Below are 25,818 nucleotides of genomic sequence, written 5' to 3'. Positions count from 1 at the left end.
TTGATTGAGCAGTTATGAAACACTCTTTTTGTAGAAAATGCAAGTGGAGATTCGGAGCGCTAAGAGGGTAATAGTGGAAAAAGGAATGTCTTCAAATATAAACTACACAGAATAATTCGGTGAAACTTCTTTCTGATCTGTGCATTCAGCTAACAGAGTTAAACCATACTTTTGATTGAGCAGATCTGAACACTCTTTCTGTAGAAAATGCAACTGGACATTTGGAGCGCTAAGAGCGTAGTAGTGGAAAAAGGAATATATTCAAATATAAACTACACAGAAGCATTCTGTGAAACTTCTTTCTGATCTGAGCATTCAGCTAACAGAGTTAAACTATACTTTTGATTGAGCAGTTTTGAAACACTCTGTCTGTAGAAAATGCAACTGGACATTCGTAGCGCTAAGTGGGTAATAGTGGAAAAAAGAATATGTTCAAATATAAACTACACAGAAGCATTGTATGAAACTTCTTTCTGTTCTGTGCATTCAACTAACAGAGTTGAACCTTACTTTTGATTGAGCCGTTCTGAAACACTCTTTCTGTAGAAACTGCAATTGGACATTCTGAGCGCTAAGAGGCCTAGATTGGGAAAAAGAATGTCTACAAATAAAAACTACACAGAAGAATTGTGTGAAACTTCTTTCTGTTCTGTTTGTTCAACTAAAAGAGTTGAACCTTAGTTTTGATTGAGCCGTTCTGAAACACTCTTTCTGTAGAAAATGCAAGTGGAGATTCGGAGCGCTAAGAGGGTAATAGTGGAAAAAGGAATGTCTCCAAATATAAACTACACAGAATCATTCTGTGAAACTTCTTTCTGATCTGTGCATTCAGCTAACAGAGTTAAACCATACTTTTGGTTGAGCAGATCTGAACACTCTTTCTGTAGAAAATGCAACTGGACATTTGGAGCGCTAAGAGAGTAGTAGTGGAAAAAGGAATATATTCAAATATAAACTACACAGAAGCATTCTGTGAAACTTCTTTCTGATCTGAGCATTCAGCTAACAGAGTTAAACCATACTTTTGATTGAGCAGTTTTGAAACACTCTGTCTGTAGAAAATGCAACTGGACATTCGTAGCGCTAAGTGGGTAATAGTGGAAAAAAGAATATGTTCAAATATAAACTACACAGAAGCATTGTATGAAACTTCTTTCTGTTCTGTGCATTCAACTAACAGAGTTGAACCTTACTTTTGATTGAGCCGTTCTGAAACACTCTTTCTGTAGAAACTGCAATTGGACATTCTGAGCGCTTAGAGGCCTAGATTTGGAAAAAGAATGTCTACAAATAAAAACTACACAGAAGAATTGTGTGAAACTTCTTTCTGTTCTGTTTGTTCAACTAAAAGAGTTGAACCTTAGTTTTGATTGAGCCGTTCTGAAACACTCTTTCTGTAGAAAATGCAAGTGGAGATTCGGAGCGCTAAGAGGGTAATAGTGGAAAAAGGAATGTCTCCAAATATAAACTACACAGAATCATTCTGTGAAACTTCTTTCTGATCTGTGCATTCAGCTAACAGAGTTAAACCATACTTTTGGTTGAGCAGATCTGAACACTCTTTCTGTAGAAAATGCAACTGGACATTTGGAGCGCTAAGAGAGTAGTAGTGGAAAAAGGAATATATTCAAATATAAACTACACAGAAGCATTCTGTGAAACTTCTTTCTGATCTGAGCATTCAGCTAACAGAGTTAAACCATACTTTTGATTGAGCAGTTTTGAAACACTCTGTCTGTAGAAAATGCAACTGGACATTCGTAGCGCTAAGTGGGTAATAGTGGAAAAAAGAATATGTTCAAATATAAACTACACAGAAGCATTGTATGAAACTTCTTTCTGTTCTGTGCATTCAACTAACAGAGTTGAACCTTACTTTTGATTGAGCCTTTCTGAAACACTCTTTCTGTAGATACTGCAATTGGACATTCTGAACGCTAAGAGGCCTCTATTGGGAAAAATAATATCTTCAAATAAAAACTACACAGAAGCATTGTGTGAAACTTATTTCTGATATGTTCATTACGCTAACAGAGTTAAACCATACTTTTGATTGCGCAGTTCTGAACACTCTTTCTGTAGAAAATGCAAGTGGACATTCGGAGCGCTAAGAGGGTAATAGTGGAAAAAGGAATATATTCAAATATAAACTACACAGTAGCATTCTGTGAAAATTCTTTCTGTTCTGTGCATTCAACTAACAGAGTTGAACCTTACTTTTGATTGAGCCATTCTGAAACACTCTTTCTGTAGAAACTGCAATTGGACATTCTGAGCGCTAAGAGGCCTAGATTGGGAAAAAGAATGTCTACAAATAAAAACTACACAGAAGAATTGTGTGAAACTTCTTTCTGTTCTGTTTGTTCAACTAAAAGAGTTGAACCTTAGTTTTGATTGAGCCGTTCTGAAACACTCTTTCTGTAGAAAATGCAAGTGGAGATTCGGAGCGCTAAGAGGGTAATAGTGGAAAAAGGAATGTCTCCAAATATAAACTACACAGAATCATTCTGTGAAACTTCTTTCTGATCTGTGCATTCAGCTAACAGAGTTAAACCATACTTTTGGTTGAGCAGATCTGAACACTCTTTCTGTAGAAAATGCAACTGGACATTTGGAGCGCTAAGAGAGTAGTAGTGGAAAAAGGAATATATTCAAATATAAACTACACAGAAGCATTCTGTGAAACTTCTTTCTGATCTGAGCATTCAGCTAACAGAGTTAAACCATACTTTGATTGAGCAGTTTTGAAACACTCTGTCTGTAGAAAATGCAACTGGACATTCGTAGCGCTAAGTGGGTAATAGTGGAAAAAAGAATATGTTCAAATATAAACTACACAGAAGCATTGTATGAAACTTCTTTCTGTTCTGTGCATTCAACTAACAGAGTTGAACCTTACTTTTGATTGAGCCGTTCTGAAACACTCTTTCTGTAGAAACTGCAATTGGACATTCTGAGCGCTAAGAGGCCTAGATTGGGAAAAAGAATGTCTACAAATAAAAACTACACAGAAGAATTGTGTGAAACTTCTTTCTGTTCTGTTTGTTCAACTAAAAGAGTTGAACCTTAATTTTGGTTGAGCCGTTCTGAAACACTCTTTCTGTAGAAAATGCAAGTGGAGATTCGGAGCGCTAAGAGGGTAATAGTGGAAAAAGGAATGTCTCCAAATATAAACTACACAGAATCATTCTGTGAAACTTCTTTCTGATCTGTGCATTCAGCTAACAGAGTTAAACCATACTTTTGGTTGAGCAGATCTGAACACTCTTTCTGTAGAAAATGCAACTGGACATTTGGAGCGCTAAGAGAGTAGTAGAGGAAAAAGGAATATATTCAAATATAAACTACACAGAAGCATTCTGTGAAACTTCTTTCTGATCTGAGCATTCAGCTAACAGAGTTAAACCATACTTTTGATTGAGCAGTTTTGAAACACTGTCTGTAGAAAATGCAACTGGACATTCGTAGAGCTGAATGGGTAATAGTGGAAAAAAGAATATGTTCAAATATAAACTACACAGAAGCATTGTATGAAACTTCTTTCTGTTCTGTGCATTCAACTAACAGAGTTGAACCTTACTTTTGATTGAGCCGTTCTGAAACACTCTTTCTGTAGAAACTGCAATTGGACATTCTGAGCGCTAAGAGGCCTATATTGGGAAAAAGAATGTCTACAAATAAAAACTACACAGAAGAATTGTGTGAAACTTCTTTCTGTTCTGTTTGTTCAACTAAAAGAGTTGAACCTTAGTTTTGATTGAGCCGTTCTGAAACACTCTTTCTGTAGAAAATGCAAGTGGAGATTCGGAGCGCTAAGAGGGTAATAGTGGAAAAAGGAATATATTCCAATATAAACTACACAGTAGCATTCTGTGAAAATTCTTTTTGTTCTGTGCATTCAACTAACAGAGTTGAACCTTACTTTTGATTGAGCCGTTCTGAAACACTCTTTCTGTAGAAACTGCAATTGGACATGCTAAGCGCTAAGAGGCCTACATTGGGAAAAAGAATATCTTCAAATAAAAACTACACAGATGCATTCTGTGAAACTTATTTCTGATCTGTAAATTCAGTTAACAGAGATAAAACATATTTTTGATTGAGCAGTTATGAAACACTCTTTTTGTAGAAAATGCAAGTGGAGATTCGGAGCGCTAAGCGGGTAATAGTGGAAAAAGGAATGTCTTCAAATATAAACTACACAGAATAATTCGGTGAAACTTCTTTCTGATCTGTGCATTCAGCTAACAGAGTTAAACCATACTTTTGATTGAGCAGATCTGAACACTCTTTCTGTAGAAAATGCAACTGGATATTTGGAGCGCTAAGAGCGTAGTAGTGGAAAAAGGAATATATTCAAATATAAACTACACAGAAGCATTCTGTGAAACTTCTTTCTGATCTGAGCATTCAGCTAACAGAGTTAAACCATACTTTTGATTGAGCAGTTTTGAAACACTCTGTCTGTAGAAAATGCAACTGGACATTCGTAGCGCTAAGTGGGTAATAGTGGAAAAAAGAATATGTTCAAATATAAACTACACAGAAGCATTGTATGAAACTTCTTTCTGTTCTGTGCATTCAACTAACAGAGTTGAACCTTACTTTTGATTGAGCCGTTCTGAAACACTCTTTCTGTAGAAACTGCAATTGGACATTCTGAGCGCTAGGAGGCCTATATTGGGAAAAATAATGTCTACAAATAAAAACTACACAGAAGAATTGTGTGAAACTTCTTTCTGTACTGTTTGTTCAACTAAAAGAGTTGAACCTTAGTTTTGATTGAGCCGTTCTGAAACACTCTTTCTGTAGAAAATGCAAGTGGAGATTCGGAGCGCTAAGAGGGTAATAGTGGAAAAAGGAATGTCTCCAAAAATAAACTACACAGAATCATTCTGTGAAACTTCTTTCTGATCTGTGCATTCAGCTAACAGAGTTAAACCATACTTTTGGTTGAGCAGATCTGAACACTCTTTCTGTAGAAAATGCAACTGGACATTTGGAGCGCTAAGAGAGTAGTAGTGGAAAAAGGAATATATTCAAATATAAACTACACAGAAGCATTCTGTGAAACTTCTTTCTGATCTGAGCATTCAGCTAACAGAGTTAAACCATACTTTTGATTGAGCAGTTTTGAAACACTCTGTCTGTAGAAAATGCAACTGGACATTCGTAGCGCTAAGTGGGTAATAGTGGAAAAAAGAATATGTTCAAATATAAACTACACAGAAGCATTGTATGAAACTACTTTCTGTTCTGTGCATTCAACTAACAGAGTTGAACCTTACTTTTGATTGAGCCTTTCTGAAACACTCTTTCTGTAGATACTGCAATTGGACATTCTGAACGCTAAGAGGCCTCTATTGGGAAAAATAATATCTTCAAATAAAAACTACACAGAAGCATTGTGTGAAACTTATTTCTGATATGTTCATTACGCTAACAGAATTAAACCATACTTTTGACTGCGCAGTTCTGAACACTCTTTCTGTAGAAAATGCAAGTGGACATTCGGAGCGCTAAGAGGGTAATAGTGGAAAAAGGAATATATTCAAATATAAACTACACAGTAGCATTCTGTGAAAATTCTTTCTGTTCTGTGCATTCAACTAACAGAGTTGAACCTTACTTTTGATTGAGCCATTCTGAAACACTCTTTCTGTAGAAACTGCAATTGGACATTCTGAGCGCTAAGAGGCCTAGATTGGGAAAAAGAATGTCTACAAATAAAAACTACACAGAAGAATTGTGTGAAACTTCTTTCTGTTCTGTTTGTTCAACTAAAAGAGTTGAACCTTAGTTTTGATTGAGCCGTTCTGAAACACTCTTTCTGTAGAAAATGCAAGTGGAGATTCGGAGCGCTAAGAGGGTAATAGTGGAAAAAGGAATGTCTCCAAATATAAACTACACAGAATCATGCTGTGAAACTTCTTTCTGATCTGTGCATTCAGCTAACAGAGTTAAACCATACTTTTGGTTGAGCAGATCTGAACACTCTTTCTGTAGAAAATGCAACTGGACATTTGGAGCGCTAAGAGAGTAGTAGTGGAAAAAGGAATATATTCAAATATAAACTACACAGAAGCATTCTGTGAAACTTCTTTCTGATCTGAGCATTCAGCTAACAGAGTTAAACCATACTTTTGATTGAGCAGTTTTGAAACACTCTGTCTGTAGAAAATGCAACTGGACATTCGTAGCGCTAAGTGGGTAATAGTGGAAAAAAGAATATGTTCAAATATAAACTACACAGAAGCATTGTATGAAACTTCTTTCTGTTCTGTGCATTCAACTAACAGAGTTGAACCTTACTTTTGATTGAGCCGTTCTGAAACACTCTTTCTGTAGAAACTGCAATTGGACATTCTGAGCGCTAGGAGGCCTATATTGGGAAAAATAATGTCTACAAATAAAAACTACACAGAAGAATTGTGTGAAACTTCTTTCTGTACTGTTTGTTCAACTAAAAGAGTTGAACCTTAGTTTTGATTGAGCCGTTCTGAAACACTCTTTCTGTAGAAAATGCAAGTGGAGATTCGGAGCGCTAAGAGGGTAATAGTGGAAAAAGGAATGTCTCCAAAAATAAACTACACAGAATCATTCTGTGAAACTTCTTTCTGATCTGTGCATTCAGCTAACAGAGTTAAACCATACTTTTGGTTGAGCAGATCTGAACACTCTTTCTGTAGAAAATGCAACTGGACATTTGGAGCGCTAAGAGAGTAGTAGTGGAAAAAGGAATATATTCAAATATAAACTACACAGAAGCATTCTGTGAAACTTCTTTCTGATCTGAGCATTCAGCTAACAGAGTTAAACCATACTTTTGATTGAGCAGTTTTGAAACACTCTGTCTGTAGAAAATGCAACTGGACATTCGTAGCGCTAAGTGGGTAATAGTGGAAAAAAGAATATGTTCAAATATAAACTACACAGAAGCATTGTATGAAACTACTTTCTGTTCTGTGCATTCAACTAACAGAGTTGAACCTTACTTTTGATTGAGCCTTTCTGAAACACTCTTTCTGTAGATACTGCAATTGGACATTCTGAACGCTAAGAGGCCTCTATTGGGAAAAATAATATCTTCAAATAAAAACTACACAGAAGCATTGTGTGAAACTTATTTCTGATATGTTCATTACGCTAACAGAATTAAACCATACTTTTGACTGCGCAGTTCTGAACACTCTTTCTGTAGAAAATGCAAGTGGACATTCGGAGCGCTAAGAGGGTAATAGTGGAAAAAGGAATATATTCAAATATAAACTACACAGTAGCATTCTGTGAAAATTCTTTCTGTTCTGTGCATTCAACTAACAGAGTTGAACCTTACTTTTGATTGAGCCATTCTGAAACACTCTTTCTGTAGAAACTGCAATTGGACATTCTGAGCGCTAAGAGGCCTAGATTGGGAAAAAGAATGTCTACAAATAAAAACTACACAGAAGAATTGTGTGAAACTTCTTTCTGTTCTGTTTGTTCAACTAAAAGAGTTGAACCTTAGTTTTGATTGAGCCGTTCTGAAACACTCTTTCTGTAGAAAATGCAAGTGGAGATTCGGAGCGCTAAGAGGGTAATAGTGGAAAAAGGAATGTCTCCAAATATAAACTACACAGAATCATGCTGTGAAACTTCTTTCTGATCTGTGCATTCAGCTAACAGAGTTAAACCATACTTTTGGTTGAGCAGATCTGAACACTCTTTCTGTAGAAAATGCAACTGGACATTTGGAGCGCTAAGAGAGTAGTAGTGGAAAAAGGAATATATTCAAATATAAACTACACAGAAGCATTCTGTGAAACTTCTTTCTGATCTGAGCATTCAGCTAACAGAGTTAAACCATACTTTTGATTGAGCAGTTTTGAAACACTCTGTCTGTAGAAAATGCAACTGGACATTCGTAGCGCTAAGTGGGTAATAGTGGAAAAAAGAATATGTTCAAATATAAACTACACAGAAGCATTGTATGAAACTTCTTTCTGTTCTGTGCATTCAACTAACAGAGTTGAACCTTACTTTTGATTGAGCCTTTCTGAAACACTCTTTCTGTAGATACTGCAATTGGACATTCTGAACGCTAAGAGGCCTCTATTGGGAAAAATAATATCTTCAAATAAAAACTACACAGAAGCATTGTGTGAAACTTATTTCTGATATGTTCATTACGCTAACAGAGTTAAACCATACTTTTGATTGCGCAGTTCTGAACACTCTTTCTGTAGAAAATGCAAGTGGACATTCGGAGCGCTAAGAGGGTAATAGTGGAAAAAGGAATATATTCAAATATAAACTACACAGTAGCATTCTGTGAAAATTCTTTCTGTTCTGTGCATTCAACTAACAGAGTTGAACCTTACTTTTGATTGAGCCATTCTGAAACACTCTTTCTGTAGAAACTGCAATTGGACATTCTGAGCGCTAAGCGGCCTAGATTGGGAAAAAGAATGTCTACAAATAAAAACTACACAGAAGAATTGTGTGAAACTTCTTTCTGTTCTGTTTGTTCAACTAAAAGAGTTGAACCTTAGTTTTGATTGAGCCGTTCTGAAACACTCTTTCTGTAGAAAATGTAAGTGGAGATTCGGAGCGCTAAGAGGGTAATAGTGGAAAAAGGAATGTCTCCAAATATAAACTACACAGAATCATTCTGTGAAACTTCTTTCTGATCTGTGCATTCAGCTAACAGAGTTAAACCATACTTTTGGTTGAGCAGATCTGAACACTCTTTCTGTAGAAAATGCAACTGGACATTTGGAGCGCTAAGAGAGTAGTAGTGGAAAAAGGAATATATTCAAATATAAACTACACAGAAGCATTCTGTGAAACTTCTTTCTGATCTGAGCATTCAGCTAACAGAGTTAAACCATACTTTTGATTGAGCAGTTTTGAAACACTCTGTCTGTAGAAAATGCAACTGGACATTCGTAGCGCTAAGTGGGTAATAGTGGAAAAAAGAATATGTTCAAATATAAACTACACAGAAGCATTGTATGAAACTTCTTTCTGTTCTGTGCATTCAACTAACAGAGTTGAACCTTACTTTTGATTGAGCCGTTCTGAAACACTCTTTCTGTAGAAACTGCAATTGGACATTCTGAGCGCTAAGAGGCCTAGATTGGGAAAAAGAATGTCTACAAATAAAACCTACACAGAAGAATTGTGTGAAACTTCTTTCTGTTCTGTTTGTTCAACTAAAAGAGTTGAACCTTAGTTTTGATTGAGCCGTTCTGAAACACTCTTTCTGTAGAAAATGCAAGTGGAGATTCGGAGCGCTAAGAGGGTAATAGTGGAAAAAGGAATGTCTCCAAATATAAACTACACAGAATCATTCTGTGAAACTTCTTTCTGATCTGTGCATTCAGCTAACAGAGTTAAACCATACTTTTGGTTGAGCAGATCTGAACACTCTTTCTGTAGAAAATGCAACTGGACATTTGGAGCGTTAAGAGAGTAGTAGTGGAAAAAGGAATATATTCAAATATAAACTACACAGAAGCATTCTGTTAAACTTCTTTCTGATCTGAGCATTCAGCTAACAGAGTTAAACCATACTTTTGATTGAGCAGTTTTGAAACACTCTGTCTGTAGAAAATGCAACTGGACATTCGTAGCGCTAAGTGGGTAATAGTGGAAAAAAGAATATGTTCAAATATAAACTACACAGAAGCATTGTATGAAACTTCTTTCTGTTCTGTGCATTCAACTAACAGAGTTGAACCTTACTTTTGATTGAGCCTTTCTGAAACACTCTTTCTGTAGATACTGCAATTGGACATTCTGAACGCTAAGAGGCCTCTATTGGGAAAAATAATATCTTCAAATAAAAACTACACAGAAGCATTGTGTGAAACTTATTTCTGATATGTTCATTACGCTAACAGAGTTAAACCATACTTTTGATTGCGCAGTTCTGAACACTCTTTCTGTAGAAAATGCAAGTGGACATTCGGAGCGCTAAGAGGGTAATAGTGGAAAAAGGAATATATTCAAATATAAACTACACAGTAGCATTCTGTGAAAATTCTTTCTGTTCTGTGCATTCAACTAACAGAGTTGAACCTTACTTTTCATTGAGCCATTCTGAAACACTCTTTCTGTAGAAACTGCAATTGGACATTCTGAGCGCTAAGCGGCCTAGATTGGGAAAAAGAATGTCTACAAATAAAAACTACACAGAAGAATTGTGTGAAACTTCTTTCTGTTCTGTTTGTTCAACTAAAAGAGTTGAACCTTAGTTTTGATTGAGCCGTTCTGAAACACTCTTTCTGTAGAAAATGTAAGTGGAGATTCGGAGCGCTAAGAGGGTAATAGTGGAAAAAGGAATGTCTCCAAATATAAACTACACAGAATCATTCTGTGAAACTTCTTTCTGATCTGTGCATTCAGCTAACAGAGTTAAACCATACTTTTGGTTGAGCAGATCTGAACACTCTTTCTGTAGAAAATGCAACTGGACATTTGGAGCGCTAAGAGAGTAGTAGTGGAAAAAGGAATATATTCAAATATAAACTACACAGAAGCATTCTGTGAAACTTCTTTCTGATCTGAGCATTCAGCTAACAGAGTTAAACCATACTTTTGATTGAGCAGTTTTGAAACACTCTGTCTGTAGAAAATGCAACTGGACATTCGTAGCGCTAAGTGGGTAATAGTGGAAAAAAGAATATGTTCAAATATAAACTACACAGAAGCATTGTATGAAACTTCTTTCTGTTCTGTGCATTCAACTAACAGAGTTGAACCTTACTTTTGATTGAGCCGTTCTGAAACACTCTTTCTGTAGAAACTGCAATTGGACATTCTGAGCGCTAAGAGGCCTAGATTGGGAAAAAGAATGTCTACAAATAAAAACTACACAGAAGAATTGTGTGAAACTTCTTTCTGTTCTGTTTGTTCAACTAAAAGAGTTGAACCTTAGTTTTGATTGAGCCGTTCTGAAACACTCTTTCTGTAGAAAATGCAAGTGGAGATTCGGAGCGCTAAGAGGGTAATAGTGGAAAAAGGAATGTCTCCAAATATAAACTACACAGAATCATTCTGTGAAACTTCTTTCTGATCTGTGCATTCAGCTAACAGAGTTAAACCATACTTTTGGTTGAGCAGATCTGAACACTCTTTCTGTAGAAAATGCAACTGGACATTTGGAGCGTTAAGAGAGTAGTAGTGGAAAAAGGAATATATTCAAATATAAACTACACAGAAGCATTCTGTGAAACTTCTTTCTGATCTGAGCATTCAGCTAACAGAGTTAAACCATACTTTTGATTGAGCAGTTTTGAAACACTCTGTCTGTAGAAAATGCAACTGGACATTCGTAGCGCTAAGTGGGTAATAGTGGAAAAAAGAATATGTTCAAATATAAACTACACAGAAGCATTGTATGAAACTTCTTTCTGTTCTGTGCATTCAACTAACAGAGTTGAACCTTACTTTTGATTGAGCCTTTCTGAAACACTCTTTCTGTAGATACTGCAATTGGACATTCTGAACGCTAAGAGGCCTCTATTGGGAAAAATAATATCTTCAAATAAAAACTACACAGAAGCATTGTGTGAAACTTATTTCTGATATGTTCATTACGCTAACAGAGTTAAACCATACTTTTGATTGCGCAGTTCTGAACACTCTTTCTGTAGAAAATGCAAGTGGACATTCGGAGCGCTAAGAGGGTAATAGTGGAAAAAGGAATATATTCAAATATAAACTACACAGTAGCATTCTGTGAAAATTCTTTCTGTTCTGTGCATTCAACTAACAGAGTTGAACCTTACTTTTCATTGAGCCATTCTGAAACACTCTTTCTGTAGAAACTGCAATTGGACATTCTGAGCGCTAAGCGGCCTAGATTGGGAAAAAGAATGTCTACAAATAAAAACTACACAGAAGAATTGTGTGAAACTTCTTTCTGTTCTGTTTGTTCAACTAAAAGAGTTGAACCTTAGTTTTGATTGAGCCGTTCTGAAACACTCTTTCTGTAGAAAATGTAAGTGGAGATTCGGAGCGCTAAGAGGGTAATAGTGGAAAAAGGAATGTCTCCAAATATAAACTACACAGAATCATTCTGTGAAACTTCTTTCTGATCTGTGCATTCAGCTAACAGAGTTAAATCATACTTTTGGTTGAGCAGATCTGAACACTCTTTCTGTAGAAAATGCAACTGGACATTTGGAGCGCTAAGAGAGTAGTAGTGGAAAAAGGAATATATTCAAATATAAACTACACAGAAGCATTCTGTGAAACTTCTTTCTGATCTGAGCATTCAGCTAACAGAGTTAAACCATACTTTTGATTGAGCAGTTTTGAAACACTCTGTCTGTAGAAAATGCAACTGGACATTCGTAGCGCTAAGTGGGTAATAGTGGAAAAAAGAATATGTTCAAATATAAACTACACAGAAGCATTGTATGAAACTTCTTTCTGTTCTGTGCATTCAACTAACAGAGTTGAACCTTACTTTTGATTGAGCCGTTCTGAAACACTCTTTCTGTAGAAACTGCAATTGGACATTCTGAGCGCTAAGAGGCCTAGATTGGGAAAAAGAATGTCTACAAATAAAAACTACACAGAAGAATTGTGTGAAACTTCTTTCTGTTCTGTTTGTTCAACTAAAAGAGTTGAACCTTAGTTTTGATTGAGCCGTTCTGAAACACTCTTTCTGTAGAAAATGCAAGTGGAGATTCGGAGCGCTAAGAGGGTAATAGTGGAAAAAGGAATGTCTCCAAATATAAACTACACAGAATCATTCTGTGAAACTTCTTTCTGATCTGTGCATTCAGCTAACAGAGTTAAACCATACTTTTGGTTGAGCAGATCTGAACACTCTTTCTGTAGAAAATGCAACTGGACATTTGGAGCGTTAAGAGAGTAGTAGTGGAAAAAGGAATATATTCAAATATAAACTACACAGAAGCATTCTGTGAAACTTCTTTCTGATCTGAGCATTCAGCTAACAGAGTTAAACCATACTTTTGATTGAGCAGTTTTGAAACACTCTGTCTGTAGAAAATGCAACTGGACATTCGTAGCGCTAAGTGGGTAATAGTGGAAAAAAGAATATGTTCAAATATAAACTACACAGAAGCATTGTATGAAACTTCTTTCTGTTCTGTGCATTCAACTAACAGAGTTGAACCTTACTTTTGATTGAGCCTTTCTGAAACACTCTTTCTGTAGATACTGCAATTGGACATTCTGAACGCTAAGAGGCCTCTATTGGGAAAAATAATATCTTCAAATAAAAACTACACAGAAGCATTGTGTGAAACTTATTTCTGATATGTTCATTACGCTAACAGAATTAAACCATACTTTTGACTGCGCAGTTCTGAACACTCTTTCTGTAGAAAATGCAAGTGGACATTCGGAGCGCTAAGAGGGTAATAGTGGAAAAAGGAATATATTCAAATATAAACTACACAGTAGCATTCTGTGAAAATTCTTTCTGTTCTGTGCATTCAACTAACAGAGTTGAACCTTACTTTTGATTGAGCCATTCTGAAACACTCTTTCTGTAGAAACTGCAATTGGACATTCTGAGCGCTAAGAGGCCTAGATTGGGAAAAAGAATGTCTACAAATAAAAACTACACAGAAGAATTGTGTGAAACTTCTTTCTGTTCTGTTTGTTCAACTAAAAGAGTTGAACCTTAGTTTTGATTGAGCCGTTCTGAAACACTCTTTCTGTAGAAAATACAAGTGGAGATTCGGAGCGCTAAGAGGGTAATAGTGGAAAAAGGAATGTCTCCAAATATAAACTACACAGAATCATGCTGTGAAACTTCTTTCTGATCTGTGCATTCAGCTAACAGAGTTAAACCATACTTTTGGTTGAGCAGATCTGAACACTCTTTCTGTAGAAAATGCAACTGGACATTTGGAGCGCTAAGAGAGTAGTAGTGGAAAAAGGAATATATTCAAATATAAACTACACAGAAGCATTCTGTGAAACTTCTTTCTGATCTGAGCATTCAGCTAACAGAGTTAAACCATACTTTTGATTGAGCAGTTTTGAAACACTCTGTCTGTAGAAAATGCAACTGGACATTCGTAGCGCTAAGTGGGTAATAGTGGAAAAAAGAATATGTTCAAATATAAACTACACAGAAGCATTGTATGAAACTTCTTTCTGTTCTGTGCATTCAACTAACAGAGTTGAACCTTACTTTTGATTGAGCCTTTCTGAAACACTCTTTCTGTAGATACTGCAATTGGACATTCTGAACGCTAAGAGGCCTCTATTGGGAAAAATAATATCTTCAAATAAAAACTACACAGAAGCATTGTGTGAAACTTATTTCTGATATGTTCATTACGCTAACAGAGTTAAACCATACTTTTGATTGCGCAGTTCTGAACACTCTTTCTGTAGAAAATGCAAGTGGACATTCGGAGCGCTAAGAGGGTAATAGTGGAAAAAGGAATATATTCAAATATAAACTACACAGTAGCATTCTGTGAAAATTCTTTCTGTTCTGTGCATTCAACTAACAGAGTTGAACCTTACTTTTGATTGAGCCATTCTGAAACACTCTTTCTGTAGAAACTGCAATTGGACATTCTGAGCGCTAAGCGGCCTAGATTGGGAAAAAGAATGTCTACAAATAAAAACTACACAGAAGAATTGTGTGAAACTTCTTTCTGTTCTGTTTGTTCAACTAAAAGAGTTGAACCTTAGTTTTGATTGAGCCGTTCTGAAACACTCTTTCTGTAGAAAATGTAAGTGGAGATTCGGAGCGCTAAGAGGGTAATAGTGGAAAAAGGAATGTCTCCAAATATAAACTACACAGAATCATTCTGTGAAACTTCTTTCTGATCTGTGCATTCAGCTAACAGAGTTAAACCATACTTTTGGTTGAGCAGATCTGAACACTCTTTCTGTAGAAAATGCAACTGGACATTTGGAGCGCTAAGAGAGTAGTAGTGGAAAAAGGAATATATTCAAATATAAACTACACAGAAGCATTCTGTGAAACTTCTTTCTGATCTGAGCATTCAGCTAACAGAGTTAAACCATACTTTTGATTGAGCAGTTTTGAAACACTCTGTCTGTAGAAAATGCAACTGGACATTCGTAGCGCTAAGTGGGTAATAGTGGAAAAAAGAATATGTTCAAATATAAACTACACAGAAGCATTGTATGAAACTTCTTTCTGTTCTGTGCATTCAACTAACAGAGTTGAACCTTACTTTTGATTGAGCCGTTCTGAAACACTCTTTCTGTAGAAACTGCAATTGGACATTCTGAGCGCTAAGAGGCCTAGATTGGGAAAAAGAATGTCTACAAATAAAAACTACACAGAAGAATTGTGTGAAACTTCTTTCTGTTCTGTTTGTTCAACTAAAAGAGTTGAACCTTAGTTTTGATTGAGCCGTTCTGAAACACTCTTTCTGTAGAAAATGCAAGTGGAGATTCGGAGCGCTAAGAGGGTAATAGTGGAAAAAGGAATGTCTCCAAATATAAACTACACAGAATCATTCTGTGAAACTTCTTTCTGATCTGTGCATTCAGCTAACAGAGTTAAACCATACTTTTGGTTGAGCAGATCTGAACACTCTTTCTGTAGAAAATGCAACTGGACATTTGGAGCGTTAAGAGAGTAGTAGTGGAAAAAGGAATATATTCAAATATAAACTACACAGAAGCATTCTGTGAAACTTCTTTCTGATCTGAGCATTCAGCTAACAGAGTTAAACCATACTTTTGATTGAGCAGTTTTGAAACACTCTGTCTGTAGAAAATGCAACTGGACATTCGTAGCGCTAAGTGGGTAATAGTGGAAAAAAGAATATGTTCAAATATAAACTACACAGAAGCATTGTATGAAACTTCTTTCTGTTCTGTGCATTCAACTAACAGAGTTGAACCTTACTTTTGATTGAGCCTTTCTGAAACACTCTTTCTGTAGATACTGCAATTGGACATTCTGAGCGCTAAGAGGCCTCTATTGGGAAAAATAATATCTTCAAATAAAAACTACACAGAAGCATTGTGTGAAACTTATTTCTGATATGTTCATTACGCTAACAGAGTTAAACCATACTTTTGATTGCGCAGTTCTGAACACTCTTTCTGTAGAAAATGCAAGTGGACATTCGGAGCGCTAAGAGGGTAATAGTGGAAAAAGGAATATATTCAAATATAAACTACACAGTAGCATTCTGTGAAAATTCTTTCTGTTCTGTGCATTCAACTAACAGAGTTGAACCTTACTTTTGATTGAGCCGTTCTGAAACACTCTTTCTGTAGAAACTGCAATTGGACATGCTAAGCGCTAAGAGGCCTACATTGGGAAAAAGAATATCTTCAAATAAAAAAAACACAGATGCATTCTGTGAAACTTATTTCTGATCTGTAAATTCAGTTAACAGAGATAAAACATATTTTTGATTGAGCAGTTATGAAACACTCTTTTTGTAGAAAATGCAAGTGGAGATTCGGAGCGCTAAGAGGGTAATAGTGGAAAAAGGAATGTCTTCAAATATAAACTACACAGAATCATTCGGTGAAACTTCTTTCTGATCTGTGCATTCAGCTAACAGAGTTAAACCATACTTTTGATTGAGCAGATCTGAACACTCTTTCTGTAGAAAATGCAACTGGACATTTGGAGCGCTAAGAGCGTAGTAGTGGAAAAAGGAATATATTCAAATATAAACTACACAGAAGCATTCTGTGAAACTTCTCTCTGATCTGAGCATTCAGCTAACAGAGTTAAACCATACTTTTGATTGAGCAGTTTTGAAACCCTCTGTCTGTAGAAAATGCAACTGGACATTCGTAGAGCTAAGTGGGTAATAGTGGAAAAAAGAATATGTTCAAATATAAACTACACAGAAGCATTGTATGAAACTTCTTTCTGTTCTGTGCATTCAACTAACAGAGTTGAACCTTACTTTTGATTGAGCCGTTCTGAAACACTCTTTCTGTAGAAACTGCAATTGGACATTCTGAGCGCTAAGAGGCCTATATTGGGAAAAAGAATGCCTACAAATAAAAACTACACAGAAGAATTGTGTGAAACTTCTTTCTGTTCTGTTTGTTCAACTAAAAGAGTTGAACCTTAGTTTTGATTGAGCCGTTCTGAAACACTCTTTCTGTAGAAAATGCAAGTGGAGATTCGGAGCGCTAAGAGGGTAATAGTGGAAAAAGGAATATATTCCAATATAAACTACACAGTAGCATTCTGTGAAAATTCTTTTTGTTCTGGGAATTCAACTAACAGAGTTGAACCTTACTTTTGATTGAGCCGTTCTGAAACACTCTTTCTGTAGAAACTGCAATTGGACATGCTAAGCGCTAAGAGGCCTACATTGGGAAAAAGAATATCTTCAAATAAAAACTACCCAGATGCATTCTGTGAAACTTATTTCTGATCTGTAAATTCAGTTAACAGAGATAAATCATATTTTTGATTGAGCAGTTATGAAACACTCTTTTTGTAGAAAATGCAAGTGGAGATTCGGAGCGCTAAGAGGGTAATAGTGGAAAAAGGAATGTCTTCAAATATAAACTACACAGAATAATTCGGTGAAACTTCTTTCTGATCTGTGCATTCAGCTAACAGAGTTTAACCATACTTTTGATTGAGCAGATCTGAACACTCTTTCTGTAGAAAATGCAACTGGACATTTGGAGCGCTAAGAGCGTAGTAGTGGAAAAAGGAATATATTCAAATATAAACTACACAGAAGCATTCTGTGAAACTTCTTTCTGATCTGAGCATTCAGCTAACAGAGTTAAACCATACTTTTGATTGAGCAGTTTTGAAACACTCTGTCTGTAGAAAATGCAACTGGACATTCGTAGCGCTAAGTGGGTAATAGTGGAAAAAAGAATATGTTCAAATATAAACTACACAGAAGCATTGTATGAAACTTCTTTCTGTTCTGTGCATTCAACTAACAGAGTTGAAGCTTACTTTTGATTGAGCCGTTCTGAAACACTCTTTCTGTAGAAACTGCAATTGGACATTCTGAGCGCTAAGAGGCCTAGATTGGGAAAAAGAATGTCTACAAATAAAAACTACACAGAAGAATTGTGTGAAACTTCTTTCTGTTCTGTTTGTTCAACTAAAAGAGTTGAACCTTAGTTTTGATTGAGCCGTTCTGAAACACTCTTTCTGTAGAAAATGCAAGTGGAGATTCGGAGCGCTAAGAGGGTCATAGTGGAAAAAGGAATGTCTCCAAATATAAACTACACAGAATCATTCTGTGAAACTTCTTTCTGATCTGTGCATTCAGCTAACAGAGTTAAACCATACTTTTGATTGAGCAGATCTGAACACTCTTTCTGTAGAAAATGCAACTGGACATTTGGAGCGCTAAGAGAGTAGTAGTGGAAAAAGGAATATATTCAAATATAAACTACACAGAAGCATTCTGTGAAACTTCTTTCTGATCTGAGCATTCAGCTAACAGAGTTAAACCATACTTTTGATTGAGCAGTTTTGAAACACTCTGTCTGTAGAAAATGCAACTGGACATTCGTAGCGCTAAGTGGGTAATAGTGGAAAAAAGAATATGTTCAAATATAAACTACACAGAAGCATTGTATGAAACTTCTTTCTGTTCTGTGCATTCAACTAACAGAGTTGAACCTTACTTTTGATTGAGCCTTTCTGAAACACTCTTTCTGTAGATACTGCAATTGGACATTCTGAGCGCTAAGAGGCCTCTATTGGGAAAAATAATATCTTCAAATAAAAACTACACAGAAGCATTGTGTGAAACTTATTTCTGATATGTTCATTACGCTAACAGAGTTAAACCATACTTTTGATTGCGCAGTTCTGAACACTCTTTCTGTAGAAAATGCAAGTGGACATTCGGAGCGCTAAGAGGGTAATAGTGGAAAAAGGAATATATTCAAATATAAACTACACAGTAGCATTCTGTGAAAATTCTTTCTGTTCTGTGCATTCAACTAACAGAGTTGAACCTTACTTTTGATTGAGCCGTTCTGAAACACTCTTTCTGTAGAAACTGCAATTGGACATGCTAAGCGCTAAGAGGCCTACATTGGGAAAAAGAATATCTTCAAATAAAAAAAACACAGATGCATTCTGTGAAACTTATTTCTGATCTGTAAATTCAGTTAACAGAGATAAAACATATTTTTGATTGAGCAGTTATGAAACACTCTTTTTGTAGAAAATGCAAGTGGAGATTCGGAGCGCTAAGAGGGTAATAGTGGAAAAAGGAATGTCTTCAAATATAAACTACACAGAATCATTCGGTGAAACTTCTTTCTGATCTGTGCATTCAGCTAACAGAGTTAAACCATACTTTTGATTGAGCAGATCTGAACACTCTTTCTGTAGAAAATGCAACTGGACATTTGGAGCGCTAAGAGCGTAGTAGTGGAAAAAGGAATATATTCAAATATAAACTACACAGAAGCATTCTGTGAAACTTCTCTCTGATCTGAGCATTCAGCTAACAGAGTTAAACCATACTTTTGATTGAGCAGTTTTGAAACCCTCTGTCTGTAGAAAATGCAACTGGACATTCGTAGAGCTAAGTGGGTAATAGTGGAAAAAAGAATATGTTCAAATATAAACTACACAGAAGCATTGTATGAAACTTCTTTCTGTTCTGTGCATTCAACTAACAGAGTTGAACCTTACTTTTGATTGAGCCGTTCTGAAACACTCTTTCTGTAGAAACTGCAATTGGACATTCTGAGCGCTAAGAGGCCTATATTGGGAAAAAGAATGCCTACAAATAAAAACTACACAGAAGAATTGTGTGAAACTTCTTTCTGTTCTGTTTGTTCAACTAAAAGAGTTGAACCTTAGTTTTGATTGAGCCGTTCTGAAACACTCTTTCTGTAGAAAATGCAAGTGGAGATTCGGAGCGCTAAGAGGGTAATAGTGGAAAAAGGAATATATTCCAATATAAACTACACAGTAGCATTCTGTGAAAATTCTTTTTGTTCTGGGAATTCAACTAACAGAGTTGAACCTTACTTTTGATTGAGCCGTTCTGAAACACTCTTTCTGTAGAAACTGCAATTGGACATGCTAAGCGCTAAGAGGCCTACATTGGGAAAAAGAATATCTTCAAATAAAAACTACCCAGATGCATTCTGTGAAACTTATTTCTGATCTGTAAATTCAGTTAACAGAGATAAATCATATTTTTGATTGAGCAGTTATGAAACACTCTTTTTGTAGAAAATGCAAGTGGAGATTCGGAGCGCTAAGAGGGTAATAGTGGAAAAAGGAATGTCTTCAAATATAAACTACACAGAATAATTCGGTGAAACTTCTTTCTGATCTGTGCATTCAGCTAACAGAGTTTAACCATACTTTTGATTGAGCAGATCTGAACACTCTTTCTGTAGAAAATGCAACTGGACATTTGGAGCGCTAAGAGCGTAGTAGTGGAAAAAGGAATATATTCAAATATAAACTACACAGAAGCATTCTGTGAAACTTCTTTCTGATCTGAGCATTCAGCTAACAGAGTTAAACCATACTTTTGATTGAGCAGTTTTGAAACACTCTGTCTGTAGAAAATGCAACTGGACATTCGTAGCGCTAAGTGGGTAATAGTGGAAAAAAGAATATGTTCAAATATAAACTACACAGAAGCATTGTATGAAACTTCTTTCTGTTCTGTGCATTCAACTAACAGAGTTGAAGCTTACTTTTGATTGAGCCGTTCTGAAACACTCTTTCTGTAGAAACTGCAATTGGACATTCTGAGCGCTAAGAGGCCTAGATTGGGAAAAAGAATGTCTACAAATAAAAACTACACAGAAGAATTGTGTGAAACTTCTTTCTGTTCTGTTTGTTCAACTAAAAGAGTTGAACCTTAGTTTTGATTGAGCCGTTCTGAAACACTCTTTCTGTAGAAAATGCAAGTGGAGATTCGGAGCGCTAAGAGGGTCATAGTGGAAAAAGGAATGTCTCCAAATATAAACTACACAGAATCATTCTGTGAAACTTCTTTCTGATCTGTGCATTCAGCTAACAGAGTTAAACCATACTTTTGATTGAGCAGATCTGAACACTCTTTCTGTAGAAAATGCAACTGGACATTTGGAGCGCTAAGAGAGTAGTAGTGGAAAAAGGAATATATTCAAATATAAACTACACAGAAGCATTCTGTGAAACTTCTTTCTGATCTGAGCATTCAGCTAACAGAGTTAAACCATACTTTTGATTGAGCAGTTTTGAAACACTCTGTCTGTAGAAAATGCAACTGGACATTCGTAGCGCTAAGTGGGTAATAGTGGAAAAAAGAATATGTTCAAATATAAACTACACAGAAGCATTGTATGAAACTTCTTTCTGTTCTGTGCATTCAACTAACAGAGTTGAACCTTACTTTTGATTGAGCCTTTCTGAAACACTCTTTCTGTAGATACTGCAATTGGACATTCTGAGCGCTAAGAGGCCTCTATTGGGAAAAATAATATCTTCAAATAAAAACTACACAGAAGCATTGTGTGAAACTTATTTCTGATATGTTCATTACGCTAACAGAGTTAAACCATACTTTTGATTGCGCAGTTCTGAACATTCTTTCTGTAGAAAATGCAAGTGGACATTCGGAGCGCTAAGAGGGTAATAGTGGAAAAAGGAATATATTCAAATATAAACTACACAGTAGCATTCTGTGAAAATTCTTTCTGTTCTGTGCATTCAACTAACAGAGTTGAACCTTACTTTTGATTGAGCCATTCTGAAACACTCTTTCTGTAGAAACTGCAATTGGACATTCTGAGCGCTAAGAGGCCTAGATTGGGAAAAAGAATGTCTACAAATAAAAACTACACAGAAGAATTGTGTGAAACTTCTTTCTGTTCTGTTTGTTCAACTAAAAGAGTTGAACCTTAGTTTTGATTGAGCCGTTCTGAAACACTCTTTCTGTAGAAAATGCAAGTGGAGATTCGGAGCGCTAAGAGGGTAATAGTGGAAAAAGGAATGTCTCCAAATATAAACTACACAGAATCATTCTGTGAAACTTCTTTCTGATCTGTGCATTCAGCTAACAGAGTTAAACCATACTTTTGGTTGAGCAGATCTGAACACACTTTCTGTAGAAAATGCAACTGGACATTTGGAGCGCTAAGAGAGTAGTAGTGGAAAAAGGAATATATTCAAATATAAACTACACAGAAGCATTCTGTGAAACTTCTTTCTGATCTGAGCATTCAGCTAACAGAGTTAAACCATACTTTTGATTGAGCAGTTTTGAAACACTCTGTCTGTAGAAAATGCAACTGGACATTCGTAGCGCTAAGTGGGTAATAGTGGAAAAAAGAATATGTTCAAATATAAACTACACAGAAGCATTGTATGAAACTTCTTTCTGTTCTGTGCATTCAACTAACAGAGTTGAACCTTACTTTTGATTGAGCCGTTCTGAAACACTCTTTCTGTAGAAACTGCAATTGGACATTCTGAGCGCTAAGAGGCCTAGATTGGGAAAAAGAATGTCTACAAATAAAAACTACACAGAAGAATTGTGTGAAACTTCTTTCTGTTCTGTTTGTTCAACTAAAAGAGTTGAACCTTAGTTTTGATTGAGCCGTTCTGAAACACTCTTTCTGTAGAAAATGCAAGTGGAGATTCGGAGCGCTAAGAGGGTAATAGTGGAAAAAGGAATGTCTCCAAATATAAACTACACAGAATCATTCTGTGAAACTTCTTTCTGATCTGTGCCTTCAGCTAACAGAGTTAAACCATACTTTTGGTTGAGCAGATCTGAACACTCTTTCTGTAGAAAATGCAACTGGACATTTGGAGCGTTAAGAGAGTAGTAGTGGAAAAAGGAATATATTCAAATATAAACTACACAGAAGCATTCTGTGAAACTTCTTTCTGATCTGAGCATTCAGCTAACAGAGTTAAACCATACTTTTGATTGAGCAGTTTTGAAACACTCTGTCTGTAGAAAATGCAACTGGACATTCGTAGCGCTAAGTGGGTAATAGTGGAAAAAAGAATATGTTCAAATATAAACTACACAGAAGCATTGTATGAAACTTCTTTCTGTTCTGTGCATTCAACTAACAGAGTTGAACCTTACTTTTGATTGAGCCTTTCTGAAACACTCTTTCTGTAGATACTGCAATTGGACATTCTGAGCGCTAAGAGGCCTCTATTGGGAAAAATAATATCTTCAAATAAAAACTACACAGAAGCATTGTGTGAAACTTATTTCTGATATGTTCATTACGCTAACAGAGTTAAACCATACTTTTGATTGCGCAGTTCTGAACACTCTTTCTGTAGAAAATGCAAGTGGACATTCGGAGCGCTAAGAGGGTAATAGTGGAAAAAGGAATATATTCAAATATAAACTACACAGTAGCATTCTGTGAAAATTCTTTCTGTTCTGTTCATTCAACTAACAGAGTTGAACCTTACTTTTGATTGAGCCGTTCTGAAACACTCTTTCTGTAGAAACTGCAATTGGACATGCTAAGCGCTAAGAGGCCTACATTGGGAAAAAGAATATCTTCAAATAAAAAAAACACAGATGCATTCTGTGAAACTTATTTCTGATCTGTAAATTCAGTTAACAGAGATAAAACATATTTTTGATTGAGCAGTTATGAAACACTCTTTTTGTAGAAAATGCAAGTGGAGATTCTGAGCGCTAAGAGGGTAATAGTGGAAAAAGGAATGTCTTCAAATATAAACTACACAGAATCATTCGGTGAAACTTCTTTCTGATCTGTGCATTCAGCTAACAGAGTTAAACCATACTTTTGATTGAGCAGATCTGAACACTCTTTCTGTAGAAAATGCAACTGGACATTTGGAGCGCTAAGAGCGTAGTAGTGGAAAAAGGAATATATTCAAATATAAACTACACAGAAGCATTCTGTGAAACTTCTCTCTGATCTGAGCATTCAGCTAACAGAGTTAAACCATACTTTTGATTGAGCAGTTTTGAAACCCTCTGTCTGTAGAAAATGCAACTGGACATTCGTAGAGCTAAGTGGGTAATAGTGGAAAAAAGAATATGTTCAAATATAAACTACACAGAAGCATTGTATGAAACTTCTTTCTGTTCTGTGCATTCAACTAACAGAGTTGAACCTTACTTTTGATTGAGCCGTTCTGAAACACTCTTTCTGTAGAAACTGCAATTGGACATTCTGAGCGCTAAGAGGCCTATATTGGGAAAAAGAATGCCTACAAATAAAAACTACACAGAAGAATTGTGTGAAACTTCTTTCTGTTCTGTTTGTTCAACTAAAAGAGTTGAACCTTAGTTTTGATTGAGCCGTTCTGAAACACTCTTTCTGTAGAAAATGCAAGTGGAGATTCGGAGCGCTAAGAGGGTAATAGTGGAAAAAGGAATATATTCCAATATAAACTACACAGTAGCATTCTGTGAAAATTCTTTTTGTTCTGGGCATTCAACTAACAGAGTTGAACCTTACTTTTGATTGAGCCGTTCTGAAACACTCTTTCTGTAGAAACTGCAATTGGACATGCTAAGCGCTAAGAGGCCTACATTGGGAAAAAGAATATCTTCAAATAAAAACTACCCAGATGCATTCTGTGAAACTTATTTCTGATCTGTAAATTCAGTTAACAGAGATAAAACATATTTTTGATTGAGCAGTTATGAAACACTCTTTTTGTAGAAAATGCAAGTGGAGATTCGGAGCGCTAAGAGGGTAATAGTGGAAAAAGGAATGTCTTCAAATATAAACTACACAGAATAATTCGGTGAAACTTCTTTCTGATCTGTGCATTCAGCTAACAGAGTTTAACCATACTTTTGATTGAGCAGATCTGAACACTCTTTCTGTAGAAAATGCAACTGGACATTTGGAGCGCTAAGAGCGTAGTAGTGGAAAAAGGAATATATTCAAATATAAACTACACAGAAGCATTCTGTGAAACTTCTTTCTGATCTGAGCATTCAGCTAACAGAGTTAAACCATACTTTTGATTGAGCAGTTTTGAAACACTCTGTCTGTAGAAAATGCAACTGGACATTCGTAGCGCTAAGTGGGTAATAGTGGAAAAAAGAATATGTTCAAATATAAACTACACAGAAGCATTGTATGAAACTTCTTTCTGTTCTGTGCATTCAACTAACAGAGTTGAAGCTTACTTTTGATTGAGCCGTTCTGAAACACTCTTTCTGTAGAAACTGCAATTGGACATTCTGAGCGCTAAGAGGCCTAGATTGGGAAAAAGAATGTCTACAAATAAAAACTACACAGAAGAATTGTGTGAAACTTCTTTCTGTTCTGTTTGTTCAACTAAAAGAGTTGAACCTTAGTTTTGATTGAGCCGTTCTGAAACACTCTTTCTGTAGAAAATGCAAGTGGAGATTCGGAGCGCTAAGAGGGTAATAGTGGAAAAAGGAATGTCTCCAAATATAAACTACACAGAATCATTCTGTGAAACTTCTTTCTGATCTGTGCATTCAGCTAACAGAGTTAAACCATACTTTTGATTGAGCAGATCTGAACACTCTTTCTGTAGAAAATGCAACTGGACATTTGGAGCGCAAAGAGAGTAGTAGTGGAAAAAGGAATATATTCAAATATAAACTACACAGAAGCATTCTGTGAAACTTCTTTCTGATCTGAGCATTCAGCTAACAGAGTTAAACCATACTTTTGATTGAGCAGTTTTGAAACACTCTGTCTGTAGAAAATGCAACTGGACATTCGTAGCGCTAAGTGGGTAATAGTGGAAAAAAGAATATGTTCAAATATAAACTACACAGAAGCATTGTATGAAACTTCTTTCTGTTCTGTGCATTCAACTAACAGAGTTGAACCTTACTTTTGATTTAGCCGTTCTGAAACACTCTTTCTGTAGAAACTGCA

This window comes from Symphalangus syndactylus, chromosome 9 (assembly GCF_028878055.3).
Source record: "Symphalangus syndactylus isolate Jambi chromosome 9, NHGRI_mSymSyn1-v2.1_pri, whole genome shotgun sequence".
In the NCBI taxonomy this organism is placed as follows: domain Eukaryota; kingdom Metazoa; phylum Chordata; class Mammalia; order Primates; family Hylobatidae; genus Symphalangus; species Symphalangus syndactylus.
The sequence above is the reverse complement of the archived record's forward strand: the minus strand, read 5'-3'. Positions refer to the sequence as shown.